This window comes from Hemicordylus capensis, chromosome 2 (assembly GCF_027244095.1).
Source record: "Hemicordylus capensis ecotype Gifberg chromosome 2, rHemCap1.1.pri, whole genome shotgun sequence".
Taxonomy (NCBI): domain Eukaryota; kingdom Metazoa; phylum Chordata; class Lepidosauria; order Squamata; family Cordylidae; genus Hemicordylus; species Hemicordylus capensis.
This window is the reverse complement of record NC_069658.1, coordinates 412351351-412372682: the sequence shown is the minus strand read 5'-3', so window position 1 is coordinate 412372682 and position 21332 is coordinate 412351351. Positions and strand designations below refer to the sequence as shown.

The following is a 21332-nucleotide window of genomic DNA, read 5'->3' as shown; positions in this document are numbered from 1 at the left end:
CTTTAGTAAAACCCTATTGTGCTGGCCAGCAGTGGATTGGGTTATGAAACCAGAGTTGCAGGTAGCCTCTACTTGCAGGTAGCCTAGGGCTTGACAAACCCCAGGAACCAGGAAGCCATGGCACCTAGAAATTTAACTGTGGTGCCTACGTAGACCAGGATAGGTAGAATTATTTAATAAAATCCTTTATTAGTCCCAGGCAGTCCTGTTTCTGTTTTAAGTATGTTACTTGTAAAGGGGATAAAGCCCGTTTATCCTCCCCCTCCACAATGTTCATCACTACATTTGGTAATTTTGTCAAGTGCCCATTGTCCCTAAATTTTTGGACTTGCTCCTAAATCCAAATAAAATTTGCCAAGGCCTGTCCTAACCCTGTCCATAAAAATAACTACAAGCTCAACACTCCCCAGTTCCAATCATCTGGGCTTATATTTCTGCCCAACGCAGCAGTCTTCATTTCCATCCTCTGTCGGTTATGGTGATATGCCAGCACATCAGTTGGTACACCCTTTTCTAATATGCAATGCAGTTAATTTAGGATTGTACCATAAAAGTGCAATCTTATGCATATTTGCAGCGGTCTGGCCTGATCTCTGTTGAATAGCTAGTGTGTATCCATCTGCCTATAGGTGAGCTTGGGAATTGTATCTATGCCATTTTGCCGCTTACCAAAAGACTCACAAACACTGGCATGTTTCTGTACTTCCAGCAACACTACAGATAGTGCCTTGTTCATATTACAAGCTTTGAATAGGGTTACCATGGGGTAGGTTACATTACTTTGATTACTGGTGGAGTCCTTATACCCTTGCACTAGACACATAGCTCAATTCTCCTTTGAGTCCAGTGTAGTGAATTAAACTGACAATGATATTTCTGAACCAATCAATAGGCACAGGAAATACTGCAAGTGTCAAGACGTTTCTATAAAGTTATAGCCTGTGTCCTTGCAGTCTTCAAATATAAAGGGTTTGTTGTACTTAATATTCAGTTGCTCTCGCTCCAGTGTTGAACACCAGGCTCTGCTCCAGCTAGTATCTTTCCATACCCATCATACAAATTGCTGGATTCCAACTGGATTTCATTTTTAACTTTATAAGGCCAAAAGATTGAGATACATGATACTATTTCAAACAGAGCCTCCACAGGTAAATATATTTCCTTGGGAGATTTTTTCCCCCCCAAAGACATTCCAGCCTATAGAATACATTTATTTATTTTTTGGGTCATAAGATGAAATGAGTTTTAAAAGTTTAAAAGTTGGCCCCAAAAGCATTTTAAGGTGTACATCATGAGCCAAAGTGCTAAAATAAATGCTTTTTCAGCGATATTGTCCTTCTGCTTGCAAAATTGAGTTCTATTCTTAGAAAGGTAAACATAATTTAAAAGGGGGAGGAAAAAAACCTGTAGTTTCAGTCTTGTGGTACAGGAAAAAGAGCAATGGAAAGTTGGAACTTCTGAAATGATAAATGGATTCATATATTCTAGGCTGCTTCTCAGATTCAGTATTCATTCCACCACTCCCACCACCCTGCTTTTTATTTCATGTTTTTGTCAAGCCTGTTTCTGTTTACAGTTGCTTGTGTAAGAGCAGCCCTATTTACACATTATGTTCAACATACATACAATCTGTGCACAGTGCACAGATCTACAGATCTGTACTCATGTACAGTTCTTCACAGATTATGTTGAACGCAAGTAGAGCAGAACACTTCCTACCTGCCCCCTGTACTCAGGGGGCCTGTACTCAGGTTCATTTTAAAATAAATGCAGGTCCAGTCATCATACACGATGTACATCATTGCCTCTCCCTCACACTCCACCCTGGGGCTGCTGAGGACTTGTAAGCAGCCTCAGTGTTCTTCAGAACCAGTGGCTGTACAAGCAACCTAACTTCCCACATTTACCACAATGGAGAAGTTTAAAGTTTCATCACTTTAAACTATCAATTTCAATGGAAGCGTTTAGCACAGGATTAATGACTGGTTCATGTTTTAACAAGGTTGTCAGTCAGACGTCCCTCACGGTGTCACAAGAGACAAAGTTCCAAAAGTACTTGCAGGTAAATGTGCTTTTCTGGACTCCTGTGATGGAAATTTATGCATTAAGGTTGTTAGTGTTATCCATTCCTTTGGTAAAGCAATTGCTGGTTAATAGTCCAGAACAGTCAATGTTCAGTCAATAGGGAGTAATGGTTAGGAAGTCAGTTTCTAATAGCTGGGAACCCAGGGACGTAACTATAATAGGGCAAGGGGAGACAGTTGTCTGAGGGCCAACTGCCTTGGGAGGGGGCCCAGAGGCAAGTCACATGACTGATTCCCTCAGCCGCGCACCCACCCAGGCTTCCTTCAGTTGTATTCATCCTCCGAAATTGATGTGAGTGTTAAGACCTGGAGCTAACAGAACAGCATGTCTTTCTCTAGTACCATTAAATGACTTGCATCATCCACATACATACATAATAGTTATTCGGTCCTTGACCAGCAGTTTTACAAATACAGACATTACAAACATAAACTAAACATTAGCACATGTTTTGCAAAGAATATAACAGTATTTAGCCACAGTTCTAATTTTATCTTCATCACATAAAGAAAATAAAAACCTCGATAAGACATCATCTGCTCTTCCATTAAAATTTATCAGAATGGGAGAAAGTAGCTTTCTTCTGGCTTCATCATAAAAACAACAATGTAAAAAGGCATGTGCTATTGTTTCAACACAGCCCTTATCACAAGGTCATACACGATTCGCCAAAGGAATTCCTGCATATCTGCCGAACAGAACTGCAGACGGAAGAACATCTAACCTGGCCAGCGTCATGGCTCGTCTATATTCAGGAATCGTGACTGCCTGGAGATAGAGGGCCAAATTAAATCCACTCAGTTGGTCACCCAAAAACGATCTTTTAGATATCTGGGGAATTTCATATTGCAACTCAATATCCATTAGGCGTTGAATAATTTGGATACGAGCTCTGTCGTAACCAAGCTCCTGTACGGCCTCTAAGGAGTATCCACAGCGGGCCAGCTTATCAATGGCCTCAGTATGCCATCTAAATTTAAAGGAGTCCTGTTTTATGCATCACCCACAAATTACAAAACCTTTTAAAAATAATTTAGGATGATGTTCTATTGTGGCATTTATATATATTTAAATTTTACTTCAGTGAGCGGGGGGGGGGATTTTAAAATCTTGTCTCTGGGCCCACTCCAACATTGCTACACCCCTGTGGGAACCTCTCTGTGTTTTTGAACAAGATACTCATCAGGGCTTAAAGAAAATGATACCTCCTCTCCCCGCAAAGCTGAGGAGAGGAGATGTGTGTGTTTGTATGTGTTAACAATTATACATAAAGGAAATATTAAAAAGACAAATCTTCAATGTTCTGTCATCCAAATGAAATTTAATCCAAGTAGCATCACCCCTGGAACTTCTTGTTGCTCAGGGAAGGGGTGAATGAATAATACTGAGGATTAGAAGTGGAATAGGTTTCACTGGAGAGAGAGTCTGAGCTGGTGAGGCTGAATCAAGATGAAATCATGAACAGCACCCCTGAAATCAGAGTTTCATGACAGAAACTACACATGTGAGCACTGTAAGATATTCCCCTCAGGGGATGCGGCCACTCTGGGAAGAGCATCTGCTTGATAGCATGCAGAAGGTTCCAAGTTCCCTCCCTGGCATCTCCAAGATGGGGCTGAGAGACACTCCTGCCTGCAACCTTGGAGAAGCTGCTGCCAGTCTGTGTAGACAATACTGAGCTAGATGGAGCAATGCCCTGACTCAGTATATGACAGTTTCACATGGTCTGAGGGTGTTGGGGTTAGGGTGCCTGCCTGGAAGCAGTAATGGGCTGGATGAGAGAGAATAAACTGAAGCTAAATCCAGATAAGACGGAGGTACTTACTGTGCTGGGTCAGAACTCTAGAGATGATTTTGATCTACCTGTTCTAGATGGGGTCACACTTCCCCAAAAGGAACAGGTTCACAATCTGGGAGTACTTCTGGATTCACACCTCTCCCTGGTTTCTCAGGTTGAGGTGGTGGCCAGGTGGTGGCCAGGGGTGCTTTCTATCAGCTTCGGCTGATGCGCCAGCTGCGCCCATTTCTTGAGATCAGTGACCTCAAAACAGTGATACATCTGTTGGTAACCTCCAGACTTGACTTCTGTAATGCACTCTATGTGGGACTCCCTTTGTACGTAGTCCGGAAACTTCGGTTGGTTCGGAATGTGGCAGCCAGGTTGGTCTCTGGGTCATCTCGGAGAGACCATGTTACTTCTTTACAGATGGAGCTACACTGACTGCCAATAGGTTTCCGGACAAAACACAAAGTGCTAGTTATAATTTATAAAGTCCTAAATGGTTTAGGCCCCGGGTATTTAAGAGAGCATCTTCTTCACTACGAGCCCCACAATCCCCACTGCTGATTGAGGTCACTTGAGGATGTCTGTCTCCAGTAACCACCAACTCGTTTGGTGGCTACACAGAGACGAGCCTTCTCAGTCACTGCCCCGAGATTGTGGAATGAGCTCCCTGCTGAGATACGATCCTCCCCATCTCTGGCAATTTTCAAAAAACACCTGAAAACCCATCTTTCCGCCCAAGCTTTCTCAGCTTCCTAAAAAAATCTGGGTTTTAATCTCTGGTTTATTTTTAAATTTTTAAATTGTTTTAAGTTTTTTGTAAATGCTTTTAATTGGTTTTATGCTATTGTTAACCACCCAGAGATTAAAGTTTGGGGCAGTGTACAAAATAAATAAATAAATAAATGTTCCTATGTAAGTTAGCTATGTTAGCTGGGAACATCTCATCACTTCAGGGTGTGCATGACAGCACTTCCATCCTTCTTGCTAGAGTATAGCCATGTCATCTGCCTAAAGCCAAATTTGAACAGGAAAGGATCAAGGTCATAGACTATCCTTGTGCTCCATATGTGCACTGTAGATTTCATCTAGGGAAGACTGCTGCAGGCCAAACAATATGAGCAAAGAGGCACCTTTTAAGCGGTTATTCTCTTATATTTAGCAGTGGGAGAGAAATGATCCCTGTTCATCCCAGCAGAGTGACACTACACAAAAGTACATCAGCCTAGTAATGTTGCATTTGCACAATTAGTTTATGTGGCACAAGTTGTGCAAACACATCTGTGCAAATTATGTTGCAGAAGAGTAAGTCCACTTGACATAATAGACTTACTGTTGTGTAAAGCAATTTGCACAAATTTTGCATTTGCGCAGGTTGTGTGTATGCAGTGTTACTAGACTGATGTACTCTTGTGCAGTATGTCTTTTCCAGTGGCTGACTGCAAGTGTCTCCATAGTATATATTTTGTTTTTAGATTGTGAGCTATATTTTGGTGAGAACAAAAAAATAGTTCTCGAACAGATTTACATGGCAAAACAAAACAAAACAAAACAAAAACCAGATTTTGCTGTGTAAATCTGAGAATTATTTTTGTTAAAACAGGAATGTAAAAGGTTGTAATAAAATAATAATACATACTTTCCAAATAATTGCTAATAGAAGTGAACTTTTTAAGAACTAATGACTTCAAGTTTCAGAAGTATTGCTAAAACTACCCAGAACATAAAATTTTTAATAACACAATGCACCTATACAAGTTGGCCACAATCAAAAGAAGAAATTTACATGAATGTAATTAACATGAAAGATACATCTAGCCAGAGTTTCGTTTTAGGTCCTCTTTGCAGCAGCTTCCATTTGAGGAAACTGCTTTTAAACTTGCCTAGTGACTTCAGTGGGAGCTGCTATGGGGGGGGGGGAGTCAAAGTAAGTAAACAAAATAAAATAATACTCCAGCAGTGTGTGCAATGTCTTTACTAGTGCACAGATTAGTTCTCTGGAGCACATTAAGCAATTTCAGGTTGAAAGAAGTCTGTGCCAGGATTTGGCAACATTTCAGTGTGAAACAATAGTATGCCAGACTGTGTGTATGAGGGACAACCTTTTACAGGCTATAGGTTACCCTTGGATAACACCCTCTGAGTTCACTTCCACCCCCTAAATGTGGAAAAAAAGTTGAGGTCAATCAGTGAGTTGAAGAAGATCATGGCCTTCTTATGCACCCCCCTTTCATTCTAGGATAACAGACGATACAAGCAGCTTTATCTTTGCTATGTGGGAAACCAAAGATTGTGAGCAAAAGGATGCAGCTGAAAAACCTTGGAAGACCTGGAGCATATAAACATATAGCTCAAGATTCATAGGTTGTTGGTATAGGGTATATTTACCGTGTGTATTTGGGATATAGGAATACTGATATTCCTAACACTATCCAGTGCCAAGAGATTATGAATCTTGTCGGTGTAAAGAAGATCTGACACCAAACACTTTTTCTCTGACCTCAGGTGATTCTCACCCCCCAAATGTGGAAATAAGTTGCCAAATAAGCTGCAAAATAGTTCATCCTCCAGTCAACATGAATTGGGAATATAATTTTTGAAACTACTCAGTTCATATTGATACCTTCTAGTGACCTACTTCTATCAGTGTGTCACTGTGAGGCAACTGGGGAGAAAACTGCTTCACAGCAACAGAGTGGTTCTCTCACTCTCAGGACTGGAAAGAGGGAGGCTGGAAGCTCAGCCCCTTTGGTCTGTTTTGCTGGTTCTTCCCTCATTATAATTACTAAAACAAATATTTTCTCATCTCCTGTTTCTTTTATAACTTGAATAGCAAATAAGTATGGCCGTAATCAGTAAGCTGAATATATTGCAAGTTAATTGATCCCTCTGACCTGATTCCATTAGTGAGAGCTTAGTAAGTATCTAGAGAGTGTGAATTATAATTAAGTGAAGATGAACTCGTAATACAATTGTTGGCCCACTAGGTATTATAAAAGATGTAAACTAAATAAACAGGATGATAGAAATGCAGGTAGACTGTCCATCTGCCTGATTTTCTGCAGAAAGACTTCAGCAGACTTCCTGACTAAATTATTCAATGGAAGCCCCATTGAAATTAATAGTCAGAATGTCAGCCTTTCATTTAATGACTCTGTGCTACATCAGAAATATATTCAATGGGCTTGGGAGTTTCATATACATGGCCATAACATTACATTCAGTATTATGGCCACCCATTCTCTCTACCTACACAATTAGGAATGATGGGTGACTTCTTAGGTTTTGAATCTCAAAGCAGAATATAGCTGTCTGTAGGAATTTCTATTAAGATGCAAAAGCAGGCTTAACTCAAGTAAGGCTCATTGCATGGTTCCTTGCTCCCCATCCCTTGGAGGGTAAGAAAGAAGGCTTGACTGAAGCCCTTCACAATCTAGCAGTTTTGGCAAGGAAAGGAAACCTCTGAGGCCTACTTCTCAGTGAGGTGCTAAATCGAGATGTGCACCAATTGATTTGGCATGGCCTGCCAAATTGTTTCGGCAGGGTGGGGAGCGATACCTTTTAGCACGAGCATCACTCAGAAGTCCATGTGTGGCTGAGGGGCTTCACCCAGCAACCTGCTTGTGGCAGCGGGATGCTCATGGCCACAATGCATAAGAACATCCCTGCTGGATCAGGCCCAAGGCCCATCTAGTCCAACATCCTGTTTCGCACAGTAGCCCACCAGATGCCACCAGAAGCCACAAGCAGGAGTTGAGGGCAAGCCCTCCCTCCTGCTGTCACTCTCCTGCAACTGGTAGGGGAGTGGTATGGAATGGCCACATACACGGTGGCCATGTGTGTCCTGCTGCTTCATGCAGGCTGCTGCGTGAAGCCGCATGCAAACCTCTGAGTAGCACAGTGCCGCACCCAGAAAATCTGCAAAGGAGCAGGTAAGGACCTACTTTACTCATGTTAAAGGTACTGCCTCCTGCCCCGCTGAAACATCCATGTATAACCCTAGTGCTAAATCTGTCTCTGGCACTGTACCACTTCAGACTGCAGCTGGGATCTCACTTGACTGAATACTGCCTCCATGAGCGAACGAGTCCTAAGTCAAATTGTGCATGCAAGAACTGCAAAGCTACTGCTCTTTATCTGCACAGATGGTAAGGAAGATCCACTACAGTTTGCTGCCTGCTAGAATGGAAGCTGCAAGTCAACGGGAGGAGGAGAGAGAGGCCATAGCATAGAAAGACAAGTTAGTCCAATAAATACTAATCTGCCTCCTTTCCTTTCACTTTCCTTACAACTGGACTAAATTTTATCCAATTTGGTTAGGCAGTAGTTCACAAGTTAGCCCATTTGTGCCTCAAACATTCATGCATCCACCATCTTGAACTGGGGTGGATGACATCATCACAAACTATGTGTTTGAAGTGTCCCTGTGTGTCCCTACAACTGTAACAACTTTGGTCCAAATCAATTCCCACTTGCACCTCAAATATTCACATGTCCACAATCTTAAATAAGGGTGGATGATATCATTACAAACTATGCACTTGAGCCATTTCTATGTGTCCCTACAGCTGTAGCAAATTTGGTTCAAATCGGTTAGGTGGTTCACAAGTTAGTCCCAATTGTGCCTCAAATGTTGTCATCTGCCATCTTGAATTTTGAAGGATGACATAATCACAAACTATGCAGTTGAGGTGCAGGGCCGGACTGGGGGCACTGAGAGGGCGGTGGAATGTATGTGGGGAGGCCACCAGGTTTTGAGCAGAATGGGTAATTAAGGGTGGGAGTATTCACTGCTGCTGAGTGCGACCGAGCACAGGGGTGCCCTGAGGGTGAGGCGCACTGGGAATATTCCCTGTTGCCCTGTGGGCCATTCCAAGCCTGTTGAGGTGTCCCTATGTGTCCGTACAACTGTACCAGATTTGGTTCATATTGGTCCAGGTATTGCAAAGTTGATAAGGGTGTGCGCGCGCACGCACACACACACACACACACACACACACACACACACACACACACAATGCTGGGTGATCTCATAAGCCTACTGGAAAGTAGGCTAAAAACCCCTAAAACAGTAAATGCCACAGAGATGGCAATTTGCACTCCCTACATTGAGGTCTAGCCCATCCTTCCTTTCAGCGATAGATTTACGGTTGATGGTGAATCTAACATGAACAAGAGCAGGCTGCTAAAAACATACAGGTAACATCATTAAAACATTTCATTATAAGACTATTAGGGAAGCTTTTTTAAAAAAACGGATGGAAAACAAAAGCTTCATGTGTTTGGGGCAGGAGGCATTAAGCTGATGCATGCCTATACTAACTTGGAAAATGGACAGGAACATTTCTCCATAATAACTATTAATGTAAACTGCTTGATGTGATATAATTAAAGTATATGAGCCCCCACAGATTGTCCATAGCATCTGGGCCTCATAGGAAAACACATCCAGACACCTTTTCAAAGTAGTAACAGATAAGTGTCTTTCCTGCTTTTCCTTACTGACCTTTCAGACAAAAGAAAAATGAGAAACTATTCTAAGTAGCTCTTAGAATAGTCAAGAGATAAAGCACAACTAGGGAAATGTAATACTAAGCAATGCCCAGAGTCTCAGGGCAAATGGAAAGAGAAGTGACATGAGAAAAGCAGTCATCCTGATACATGGCTACATGCACGGCATCACGTTGCCCTTACTTGTTCATCTCATGGGAAGGGGATCTGGTGCATGAAGGCTTCATGGGCTGTAAATATAAGCTCTTCTTCAAATGAGATCAACAAGCTCTGTCAGCTGGATACAGAAGTGACAAAGCTGTGGGATGTTTGCACTTCTTTTTGTTATGTACAAAGCTGCCCCAGGTAACACAGGATCTGGTGTTGTGCTTGGTGAAAAAAATCCTAGAGACCTCATGTTGCTGCTGAATTATGGAATGCCATACTCCAAAGAAGTTTCCACTATTAGAGAATGGTAGGCTTTTGCTTACCAAACACCTTTTATTCCAAACAGTAGACTTCTGAGTACCTTTTAGTCTCAAAGCCAGATGACTGTACATGGTAAATTCCATTGGTGAGAAAAATACCGCTGGGGGCATTACAACTTATAATGCTGGCATGGTGCACAGCCCTCCATTGCCAGGAGGAGGGCTGTTGGACCCAACCAGCCTTCAGTGTCTCTGCATTGAAGATTGCTCTACACTGAAGATTGTTCTATACTCTACATTGCTCTCTGGGTGCAGAGAGGGAAACTATTTTTGCATGTCTTCTCTCCCACCCAAAGCCATTTCTAGTTGTAGAAATCTGTTCCTGAGGGTCACACAGCCTCAGGAATGGAGAGATGTGAAAATCACTCCCCGCTTTCCATGCCCAGACAGCTGCACAGGGGTGCTGAATGCTGCTTGCACACCAGTGACAGAGAGCTGCACATCATGTTGGCCACCGGTTGACATCCAGACAAGGGTTTTCCGCGGGAAGGGCAATTATCTCTCTGAGAGTCCCCGAACCCCAGGCACAGACTTCTGCAGAGGGAAGAGGAGATCACTGAAACGTGCTCCCCACCCCCTGTAATGGAAAACCTTTGTGCATCAGTGGTGGGTTAGTCTGGATGTTGGCCATTGTTTGTAGTATACCTGTATATAGTCTAAAGGTAGAGGTACAGCCTCTGAAGTTTCCCCTGATCCACATTGTTTTTCATGCCTAAAACTCTTAAGGCAGAGGTTCTCACCCTTGGGTCCACAGATGTTGGAACACAACTCCCTTTGGCCATTGTGGCTGGGTATGATGGGAGCTGTAGTCCAACAACATCTCCCATGATTCCTAGCCTTCAACATCTGGGGACCCAAGGTTGAGAATCTTTGCCTTATGGGAAAAGCTAGTAAGCTACCTGCACCAGTTACTTTGATATGGAAGCAAAGTTTATTTTCATGACAGTCCAATGAAAAAGGATCTGCAGTGAATTTGCACATGTAGTGCCAGATGCTGATCTCAGCAAGGCCAGCATGCAACTGCTTTGAAATCTGGGCTATGATGTGGCTGGAATGGTGCCCAGAGCCTATTAATGGAATAATATATTGTTAATATTTAGAAGCACAATGAAGCAAAGGTTGAAATGGCAGCCTTAATTATGCATTTACAGGCTTTTATCAGCTCACTTCAAAACTCAGTTGGTTCCTGGGTTTTGTGGATTATTTTGCCATGTTCAGAGAAAGAAGGAAAAATGAAGGTGTATGTATAAAATAAAGAAGTATAAAACATGTCGTGATGACAGGTCAACAGTTCTATAAGTGTAATTTCTCCCTGTGCTGCTCTCTTTGGAATTGTTGGGCCGTCTTTGTTTTGTAGACTGTCATCCTTGAGCAGTATGATTCCAAGAACAAGATATGGTGGTTACCTTCTCTTTGCATATTCGTATCCAAACACACCTAATGCAGTTTAAGTGGAGCCTCTTGAAAGTTGCCATTTACTAGTTTCTTTGGTTAAAAAGATGTTGAGGCTGTTCATACATGCAGCAAAGACCGGGCTTGGCTGCACATGTAAACTGCCAGGAACCGCATGGCTCCTGGCAGTGGTGTGGCGGGGAACCCATTTAGTGAGCCTGCCGCTTTAGTCAGTGCCCTTAACCCAGGCAAACTGATTGTGTGTCGATGCTGTGTGGCTCCATGCGGCACCCACACAAGAGCAGCCTCCCAGCCGGCATAGCACAATTCCCATAATGCACCACACACTTGCAGGGTGCATTATTTATTTGTTTGGTTGGTTTTGTTGTTGTTGTTTATTTATTGAATCTGTATACCGCCTAGTATAAAATCTCTAGGTGGTGTACAAATTAAAACATAAAATATAACACATTTAAAATCCATAAGATAAAAACAAGATAAAAACATGCTAAAAACACATTAAAATTTACAAATTGAATCTCAGTTGAAGGCCTGGGGAAACAAGTACGTCTTCAGGGTCCTCCTAAAAGCAAACAGAAAAGGAGGAGATGCTCTTATTTCAGAGGGAGTGCGTTCCAAAGCCCTGGGACAGCACCAGAAAAAGCCCAGTCCCGAGTTGCCACCAGACGGGTTTGTGGCACCCATAGTCGGACCTCTCCAGATGATCTTAATAGGCGACAGGGTTCACGACAGAGAAGGCACTCTCTTAAATACCCTGGACCTAAGCCGTTAAGGGCCTTATAGGTAATAACTAGCACTCTGTATTTCATTCGGAAACCTATCGGCAGCCAGTGCAGTTCTTTTACAATTGGTGTTATATGGTCCCTTCGGGTATACCCAGAGACCAGTCTGGCTGCCTCATTCTGTACCAATTGTAGTTTCCGAACTACGTACAAAGGCAGCCCCATATAGAGTGCATTACAGTAGTCAAGCCTAGAGGTTACCAGCATATGTACCACCGTTTTAAGGTCACTACTCTCCAAGAATGGACTATCTGGCATATCAGCCGAAGCTGATAAAAAGCACTCCTGGCCACAGCCTCAACCTGAGATACCAGGGAGAGACTGCGAACCTGATCTCTTAGGGGGAGTGTAACCCAATCCAGAACAGGCAGATCTATTCTGTCTCTCAGATCCCGACCCCCTACAGACAGTACCTCCATCTTGTTTGGATTCAACTTCAGTCTGTTATCCCTCATCCAGCCCAATATCGCCTCCAGGCAGGGGAGGCAGGTCACACCATTTCCTGATGAAGTTGGTATAGAGAAATAGATCTGGGTGTCATCAGGATATTGATAGCATCCCAGACCAAACTTCCTGACGATCTCTCCCAGTGGTTTCATGTAGACGTTAAAAAGCATTGGAAACAGTATGAAGCCTTGTGGAACCCCACACGTCAGCTCTCGCTTTTCAGAGCAATAGTCTCCAAGTGACATAATCTGGAATCTGCCAGAGAGGTAGGAGCGAAACCACTGTAAAACAGTGCCAGCCAAGCCCTCCTCCTTCAAGCGACCCAGCAGGATACCATGGTCAATGGTATCAAAAGCCACCAAGAGATCCAAAAGGATCAGCAGAGTCACACTTGCTCTGTCGATCGCCAATTGGAGATCATCCATCAGGCCGACCAAGGCAGTCTCAACCCCATAGCCTACCCGAAAGCCGGTCTGGAAAGGATCTAAATAATCTGTGTCATCCAAAACTGCCTGGATCTGAGAAGCAACCACTCGCTCAATCACCTTGCCCAACCAAGGGAGATTAGAGACAGGCCTGTAATTAAATAACTGAGGAATCCAAAGGAGGTTTCTTCAAAAATGGTCGGATAATAGCCTCATTAAGACAAGGAGGCATCCTCCCTCCCTCAGAGAAGCATTTATGATATTTACCAGACCTTCTCTGATAATATGACTATCAGGTGAAATAAGTCAAGTTGGGCAAGGATCAAGAGATCAGGTGGTGGGGCGCACAGTCCGAAGCAGTTTGTCGGCATCATCAGAAGTAACAAACTGAAAATGATCCAGTTCAGTCCTACAAGGGGAGTTGTTGGGCAACTCTACGATGGACTCTGCAGTAACTGTGGAGTCTAGTTCAGCGCGAATACAAGATATTTTATCTGCAAAAAAATTGTTAAACACATTACAGTGAGTGATAGGTGGTTCCAAATTCAAATTCAAGGCAGAGGGGGCATGAACTAGCCCCCTCACAACCCTAGACAACTCAGCTGGATGTGAATTTGCAGAAGCAATGCCGGCGGAGAAGAAGCACTTCTTTGCCTTCTGCACTGCCAGAGCATAGATCCTCAAATGAGCTCTGTGTTGCAATCTATCAGATTTATGCCGAGACTTCCTCCACTTGCACTCTAGTTGTCTACCTTGCTGCTTCAGCTCCTGCAATTCATCTGAATACCATGGAGAAGACTTTAAAGTGGAGAGGACACTTAGGTGCAATTGTGTCTACCGCTCTAGTAAGTTCATTATTCCATGTTTGCACCAGAGCATCGATAGAATCACTCGCAGAGCCAGCTGGAAACCCTTCCAAGGCTTCTTGAAATCCTTTTGGATCAAATAACCTTACTGGGCGGACCAACCTAATGAGTCCTTCACCCCTAAAGAGGTGGGTTATGGCTGCAAGTCTTACCTTAACCAGATGGTGATCCGTCCATGACAGTGGGGAAATAACAGGAGCCCCCACCCATGGAATACCACCCCAATCAGAGCACAAGACCAAGTTGAGTGTGTTACCTGCAGCATGCGTTGGTCCAGAAACCACTTGGGATAGGCCCATAGTCATCATGGCCGCTATTAACTCCTGAGCTGTCCCTGACAACCCAGTCCCAAAATGGACATTGAAGTCTCTCACCACCAACAACCTGGTCCACTCCAATGCCAGCTCAGCAACCAGATCCGTCACTCAGTTAGGGACTCTGTTGGACAACGGGGTGATCAGTATACCAATAGAAGTCCCAATGTATCCTTAGTCCCTAGACTTAGGAACACACATTCAATATAGGCCAACTCCCTGCAGAGATCCTGGTAAGGGAGATTGTGTTCTTATAGACCACAGACACCCCACCTCCCTGCCCACATCCTCTCACCTGCTCCACCATGGAGCAACCCATTGAGAGGAGCTGGGACCAAACTGGACCACTAGCCTCTCCTGACCAGGTCTCCGTAATACACACCAGATCAGCACCTTCATTCAAGATCAGATCATGGATGATCTCAGGCTTGTTTTGGACTGACCTGGCATTACAAAGCAATAAGGCGAGGTTCTGTGGGTTGAAGGGACTGCCCTCCAAGGCCAAAGAAGTAGTAGGCCTGATTGAGGGGGAAACCACGATTAAGTTACTAAATTCCCTCCCCCTTTTATGACCTGCTGATCTGCCAGCACCATATATTGGTAGATTCCCCATCACCATTGGAATGGCTGCCCCAGAGACACCCCTCGCCTCCCCATCTCCCGACGACCCAAGACACATACTCACACCAGGCTCAACTAATAGCAGGGCAGCAGCAAAACAGGACTGTCCCTACCAGGAGTCTTAAACAATGCAAAGACCCCACCCTTCATTCCCACCCACAAAGGCCGCCACCAAAGGCCAGCCCCCTTTGGGTCCGGCTTCCAAACCTCCATGCTGCTGGGAGCAGCTGGCAGTCGTCTGGGCAGGTGATCTGCTGCCCAGCAATGGCAGGGAGATCGTCTGTGGGAGCGGTAAGCATTTTGAGGCTTCCTCCCCTTGCCCCTTTTGAACCCTTTCTCCTGATCATGAGAAAGGGCTCCTTATTTGCTTAAAGCTAAGAAACAGGGAAGGTCCATATATGAGATAAGAGGAAAATTGTCCCAAGTGCTTTGTAGCGGAAACAAATACTCTAGTTCTACTCATCATGTTTCATCCTGCAAAAGTTTATAGAGTTGGACACTAATACATTCTAGGGCTGTGCCAAATATTCTCCTGTTCCAATTTTCCAGTGTAAATGAGTAGGTGAACATTTCTGCAAGAAAAACATTTTAAAAGGGAGGCTTTTTAAAAAAAATGTTATTGAGAATGTTCACAAAAATATGCAAATAGTTCTGGTCACTCTTAATAACTTTGGACTCAAGAGATATCAGATTGGTTTATGTATGACTAAGTCTAGGACAGGGGGAGAACTAGGACCAATACAGCTTGACTTTTCAACAGAAGCTGCACCACCCAAGCAATGTACGAATATGGCCCCTAAATGGTTAAGTCTAAGTGGGAGATGGGGCTGTAGCTACAGCATATGCTTTGCATGAAGAAATTCCAGGGTTCAATCTCTGGCATCTCCAGGTAGGGACAAAGAAGATTACTGCCTGAAACCTCAGAGAGCTGTGCAGGCACCTGATTTTTTATTATCTGAGAGGGAAAAACAAGGCCAGCGACACCAACAGCAGTCATCATCTGGGTAGGAGGATTTTTTATCCTCCCTTATTCAGCAGCTGGGTACAATTGCTAGGATAATACTAAGCCTTCCTACCCAGCTGAAGGCTAGCTAACAATCACTGACAACAGCTCCAAAATGGTTTTCCTTCGCAGATGAAAAAAACTGGGAGCCCACACAACTCCCCAAACAGGGTAGGATGCTTCTCCTATGCAGTTAATACTTCTGTGAACAATCCCAATGACTTGCCCAAGGCCACTTGAGTTCATGGCTTAACAGGAATTTGATGCAATCACTCCCTAATCCAAACCCAACAATAAATCTAGGTTTGGATCTAGCTCTTGGGAAAGGTTTATCATTTTAAAAGGCTACCTAATAAACCAATGGGTTTACATCACCCAACTGCAAGATGGAAGAAGAAAAAGGTTTACACCATTGTACATTTGGACTTTTTTCTTTACCCCAGGCATGGAATTCATGCCAGACTCAGAACAAACTCCCATGGGCTCAAATTAATCCAAGTTGTAAGTTCACTGGCTTCAATGAAAGTTATACCACTTTACAAGTGTAAAAGAAAACTCTTGCATAACTTACAAAATACAGCCCTTCAAATGCAAATTAATATGTAGACAGCAGCTGCATGTAGCCACACCAGAGAATTACAAAAAGAAATTCTTAATATCAGCAAAAGAGGTTCAGCTGGGTTCCTGACTAAAGGTTTCATGTATTTGTTCCTTACTATAGTATAGTTCAACTGGATTAGCCTATACTGGTAGCCTGATAGTGGAATCCTATGTGTTAGTTATGCTGGTTGGAGATTTGTACCCAAATCTAGCTGATTTGGGCGATTTGGAGACAGAACAAATAACCCCTGTGGTTCATTGGCTAGATTCGGGTCCAAATCAAATTGTACCAGATTCAATTCGAATTGTTTCAAGATTCAGATTCCTCCTATTAATTTCCCCAGATTCCCAGTTTCCTTTTATAAAAAAAGAGCTAAGCTCTGGCCTTTGTAGAAGTGGAGTTACAACAACAACAACAACAACAGCTACAAATCCCACCACCACCACCACACACACACTCTGGGGTTTACAGTTTATTTTTTAGGATTTTGTTGGGAAGTATTTAAATTCTATGGTGTCTTCATTACACACCTTCATTTCTTCTGTTCATTTTGACCCCACTGCTTTGTGGGTGGGGAATTAGTGGCATCCCATGTGCCAGCTACCCCCCAACCCGCAAGCCACTGGGTACTCAATTAATATTTTATGAATTTTTAAGGTGTTTAGACACTTTGGTGTGTAATAAATCCTCATTGGGATTCATTATGAAGAAAAGTTATTAGATACCAAAGAATCTAAATACTTGAAAAAAATTCCTAGAGCATAAACTGAGTAGTACCCCACTGCCTTGTGGGTGGGAGGTGGTGTAGTTGGCACATGGCAGTTGACAGTTGGCACTGTCCAAAGAAAGTCAAAATGAATAGAAGAAATGAAGGTGTGTAATGAATCCTCATAGGGATTCATTGAGGAAAGTTATTATACACCAAAGAATCCAAACACTTGAAAAATAGTGATGAAACATTTTGCTCCATAACTCCACTTCTACAAGGACTAGAGCTTACCTTTTTAAAAAAAATTAAAGGTGAGGATCCATGTTAGGGCTAGGATAGGGTGACTTCGAGTCCCCATTCTTTCCTATGGTGGAAATATACAAAATCAATAAAAACTAAAAAATATATTAAAAATCAACCAAGTGCCCCACTGCCTTGAAATCTGGGTAGTAGGTGGCACCCATGGGGACCTATCCACCACCAAAATCTGGTGCCCCTAGGACCTTTATAAGTGGTCCAAACTGATCCAAATCCAAATCAAACTGAATCAAATCCAAATTGAATTGGGGGTGATTCGGGGGCCAGATTTGGACACAAAACAAATCAGGGGTGATTCAATTCAAGCATAAATCAAATTGAAAAAAATCAGTTCATGCATGTCCCTTGTAGTGAAAAGTAGTATATAAATAGTAGTAGTCTTCATTGTGGTGACATGATTTGCAGCCCTTTGGTGACAAAAGGGGGGCCATGGAGGTCCACAGGTCCACCAAAGGCTTCCTTCCACTGCAGACCAGATGTGGAGGAGGGGGAAAGGATTTTCACATCTGTCCCCTCTCTCCAAAAGCCCCTTCCATTGGTATAAGTGTTCTTGAGGGCTGTGCAACCCTCAGGAACAGATTTATTGAAGTGGGCAGGAATTTGGGAGAGAGGGGAGACATGTGGAAATTGTTCCTCCTACACCCACCCACCCGGCCCAGTAAGCTGCAGAAATAAGCCTTCAGCACAGGGATATGGAAGGCTTCTTGTAGACCCAGAATTCAAAAGGGGTTTTTTGAGCAGTAAATTGAGAAACAGTAGCCTTGTTTACACTCCCTACTTTTTGTACAGGACTGGATGAACATGCTTCTGCTGGAGTGGAATAGTAGGGCAATACTCAACCACTATATGAATAAAGAAAAGGTAAAGAATTTTAAAAAAATCCAAATAAAACCTTTTACAAAATCACAAAATTGCAATATCCCTCACAAAGAAAGTATTGCGTGAGTGTGACAAACTACTACAACTTCTGCTAGTAATAGTTATATACCATTTCCCAGCATAAATTCTCAAAGCAGTTTACTGCATATATGTTTATTCATGCATTTATTGAAAGGTTTATATGGAAAAGTACGAAGAGTTTGCAAGGAGACAGTTGAAAGGAAAAGGGCAAAACACCCGATGCCGTCCAGCAAAATCGGAGTCCTTTATCAGTATCTCATAAGCTTGGCAGAGACAAGAAGTGGCTCAGGGAGAGAGATGTGCAGAACTGGTTTGCTTACAAACCGGACCACTGTGAACTGGGCTGGTTCGAGTGGTTCGATCACAAACTGCTTCCAACCAGTTAAAGCTGGTTCATTGACCCAACTGGCCCAGCTGATCAGTTCGACTGAACCGGTTTGCATACTGGTGGTTCGGTCCGAATTTGGACCAAACCACACCAAACCAAACAGTCCATGCACACCCCTACTCAGGGATGAATAATTGCAGGCTGGGTCAGAGAGGCTGCCTCCTAATACAGACACATCTTCTGCTGACTTGATGGAAATTCCTCTTTTCCACGTCATTTTCAATTCTCGACATCTGGGAATTCCTCACAGATTGCTCTCTAGAGCTCAAGCAGCCATCAGTAACCTCCCGCTACAAGGCTCCCTACAGCTCCATAATTCACAATTCTTTATACAGAAGCTCTTTTCTCTCTATGCTATTGAGATTTGATACAGAAAAATAGACTCCACACTGTTCTCTGGGCTGCTGAATCTCAACCATTAAGGATCAATCTCAAAACAACATAAAACCCTTTATCATCTATTATCTCTCTATTTTAAAAAAATTTCAAGACAACCTTCCTGCCTTTACTTCGCACTTAATTTCTTCTGCATAGATCACACCTCTTCCACCCCATCTTTCCCCTGAGAACTGGTGCTTTGGGCACTTTATATATCAATAATGCAGCAAAAGCATTTTAAGAAATCCTTCCCCCCCTGAAAGGTTAGAAAGGTTATATATGCTTTCCCCTCCATTTCCACTTTTAACGGCTCTCTATTATGATCACATTTCAAAGGTGCTCAAAATGTCCAGATGTGAAGAAGGTTCATCTTACAAACAAAAACGTAGCGATTGAAGCATTTTTGAACAAGCAAATAAACATGATGGATATCCATTTTATACACAAAGATATTCAAAAGAAAGGTAACTTATTACAGGAATACTGTAGAATCTAAGTCATTGCTTTCAGTATGAAACTAGCACTGTTGTTCTGCATTAATCCAAATGGACACCACCCTTATCTTTCTTTTCTATTTAATCACTATAATGAGTTAGAATTTTCATCCAGCGGTGTTTATTAGATTCCATTCCCTCCAAAATAAGAACAACTATTAATTAAATTAACAGCATAGGTTTTCTGATGCGCCTGATACACTGACATGGCACATTAAGAGAGACAAGTCCTTTAATCCTGTTGGCTTGCAAAGAAGCACAATGCACTATTGAGTGCATTTCCTCCATAGCAACCGCAGCAGAGTTTCAAGAATTAGATTTCCACAATGCCCCTGAGCATCATTTTGACATCTTCATTGTTCTGTAGTATAAAAAAGTTATCTAGATAGTATAAATACAGGAGTAGATAACATGAAACAATGAAGGAATTAAAATAAGGGTTATTCTCTGGAATAATAGAAAGGTATGATTAGAAATCTACTAACATGATGCCAGCACTAATGCAGTATAAATATTTAATGATAATCTTACAGCACTTTAGCTGCACTCCAGACTGTACAAGTATTGTCTTGCCATTAAATATGGGGAATTTCACCCCACCCCCACCCCCCATATATTATTTTTCAGGACACCTGCTGGGCATTATCATCAGAAGGTCTTCAGGCTGACTTCTTTTTTGTTTATAATTTTGCAGTATCAGTAAATTTAAGCCAAGGAGGAATTTGGCCTTTTCAGTAAAGTGTAATTTTATCCATGGTTAGTTAGTTATTAAATGCAATCAAAAGAGATGGCTGCTGCTTGGCATGTGCCACTGCGGTCACTCTCCTATCCTTTCAAATAACAAAAAGAGAAGCTCATCATTTCCATTGTTTTAAGCCACTTTGTTCATCACTCTTTGAACCAAAAATGAGGCAAGTCAATGCTGGAGTGCAAATCTTAACGTTTAAGAAAATGTCCCCCTGCTTTGAAGAGCCATCTGCAGTTTTAAAAACATTAGAGTCACAGAGTGATCTGAGCTCAGGGTCAAGAGGTCGGTACTGGCGGGTTCCAGCTCTTTCCCCCAGCAAGTGCCACATGGAATGACTTCATGAGTATCGCAGCGTCTGTTTTTGATTTGTCACCTAGTGTGTGTTCCAAACTGAAGCATTTCAACAAACTGATATTTAGAACCAACAAGATGCCCCTCATCATGATGGGTGGGCTTGTGGGGAGGGAGGGCTTTTCTATTGCAAGGGCTTCAGGGGTGCAACCCATAGCCATCCTCTGCTGTGGTAGTGGACAGCCTTTGCTTTCACCCAGCAGTGCCCCCTCAAGCACAGAACTTTGCAGCAAAAGGAAAAAGAAAAGAAGGTGCTCTCTAGGAGAAAGAAAAGAAGTGCTCTCAGAGACACCACTGGCTGGGGACTGAGCCGTTTCCCCTGCCCCTTCTAACCCCTACCCCAAGTGAGTCCAGCCACCTGAGAATCAAGTCTGTTCTCATCTGCATAGTCCATCCCGAGTTGTTTCTTCTTGGTCATGCTTGTATGTGACGGATTGCGGGCAACTGACTTGCCTTTTACTTAGAGAGATGCCTGATATCCCTAATGCCTCTCTGAAATCCCAGCCCTCTGTGACTACCAGGAGAGCCATCAACAATATAATTATAATGTTACATAATTATCTGTTGCATGTTTAGCTGTTTTAGCCAATGTCTTCTCCTGTGGTGGTTTATTGCTGTTCAGTTTTTATGCTCCTTGAATCATTTTGTGCTTTGATTTGAAGTGTTTTGAATTACCTTCAGAATCATGTGAGTGTCAAAGGAAAGGACGGATACCTATTAAATAAGTA

The 21332-nt window shown here is 42.9% G+C and overlaps 1 protein-coding gene and 1 long non-coding RNA gene across 2 annotated transcripts in view; one reads left to right on the top strand and one right to left on the bottom strand.

Annotated features, from left to right (window-relative positions):
• CACNG4 (calcium voltage-gated channel auxiliary subunit gamma 4) overlaps positions 1-21332 on the bottom strand; it is a 147072-nt gene that overhangs the window by 90325 nt on the left and 35415 nt on the right. The window lies entirely within an intron of this gene.
• On the top strand, positions 8085-19437 carry LOC128346147 (uncharacterized). Its single transcript, XR_008316805.1, has 3 exons — positions 8085-8108; positions 18135-18206; positions 19348-19437. It is a non-coding gene; the product is annotated as an uncharacterized LOC128346147 (long non-coding RNA).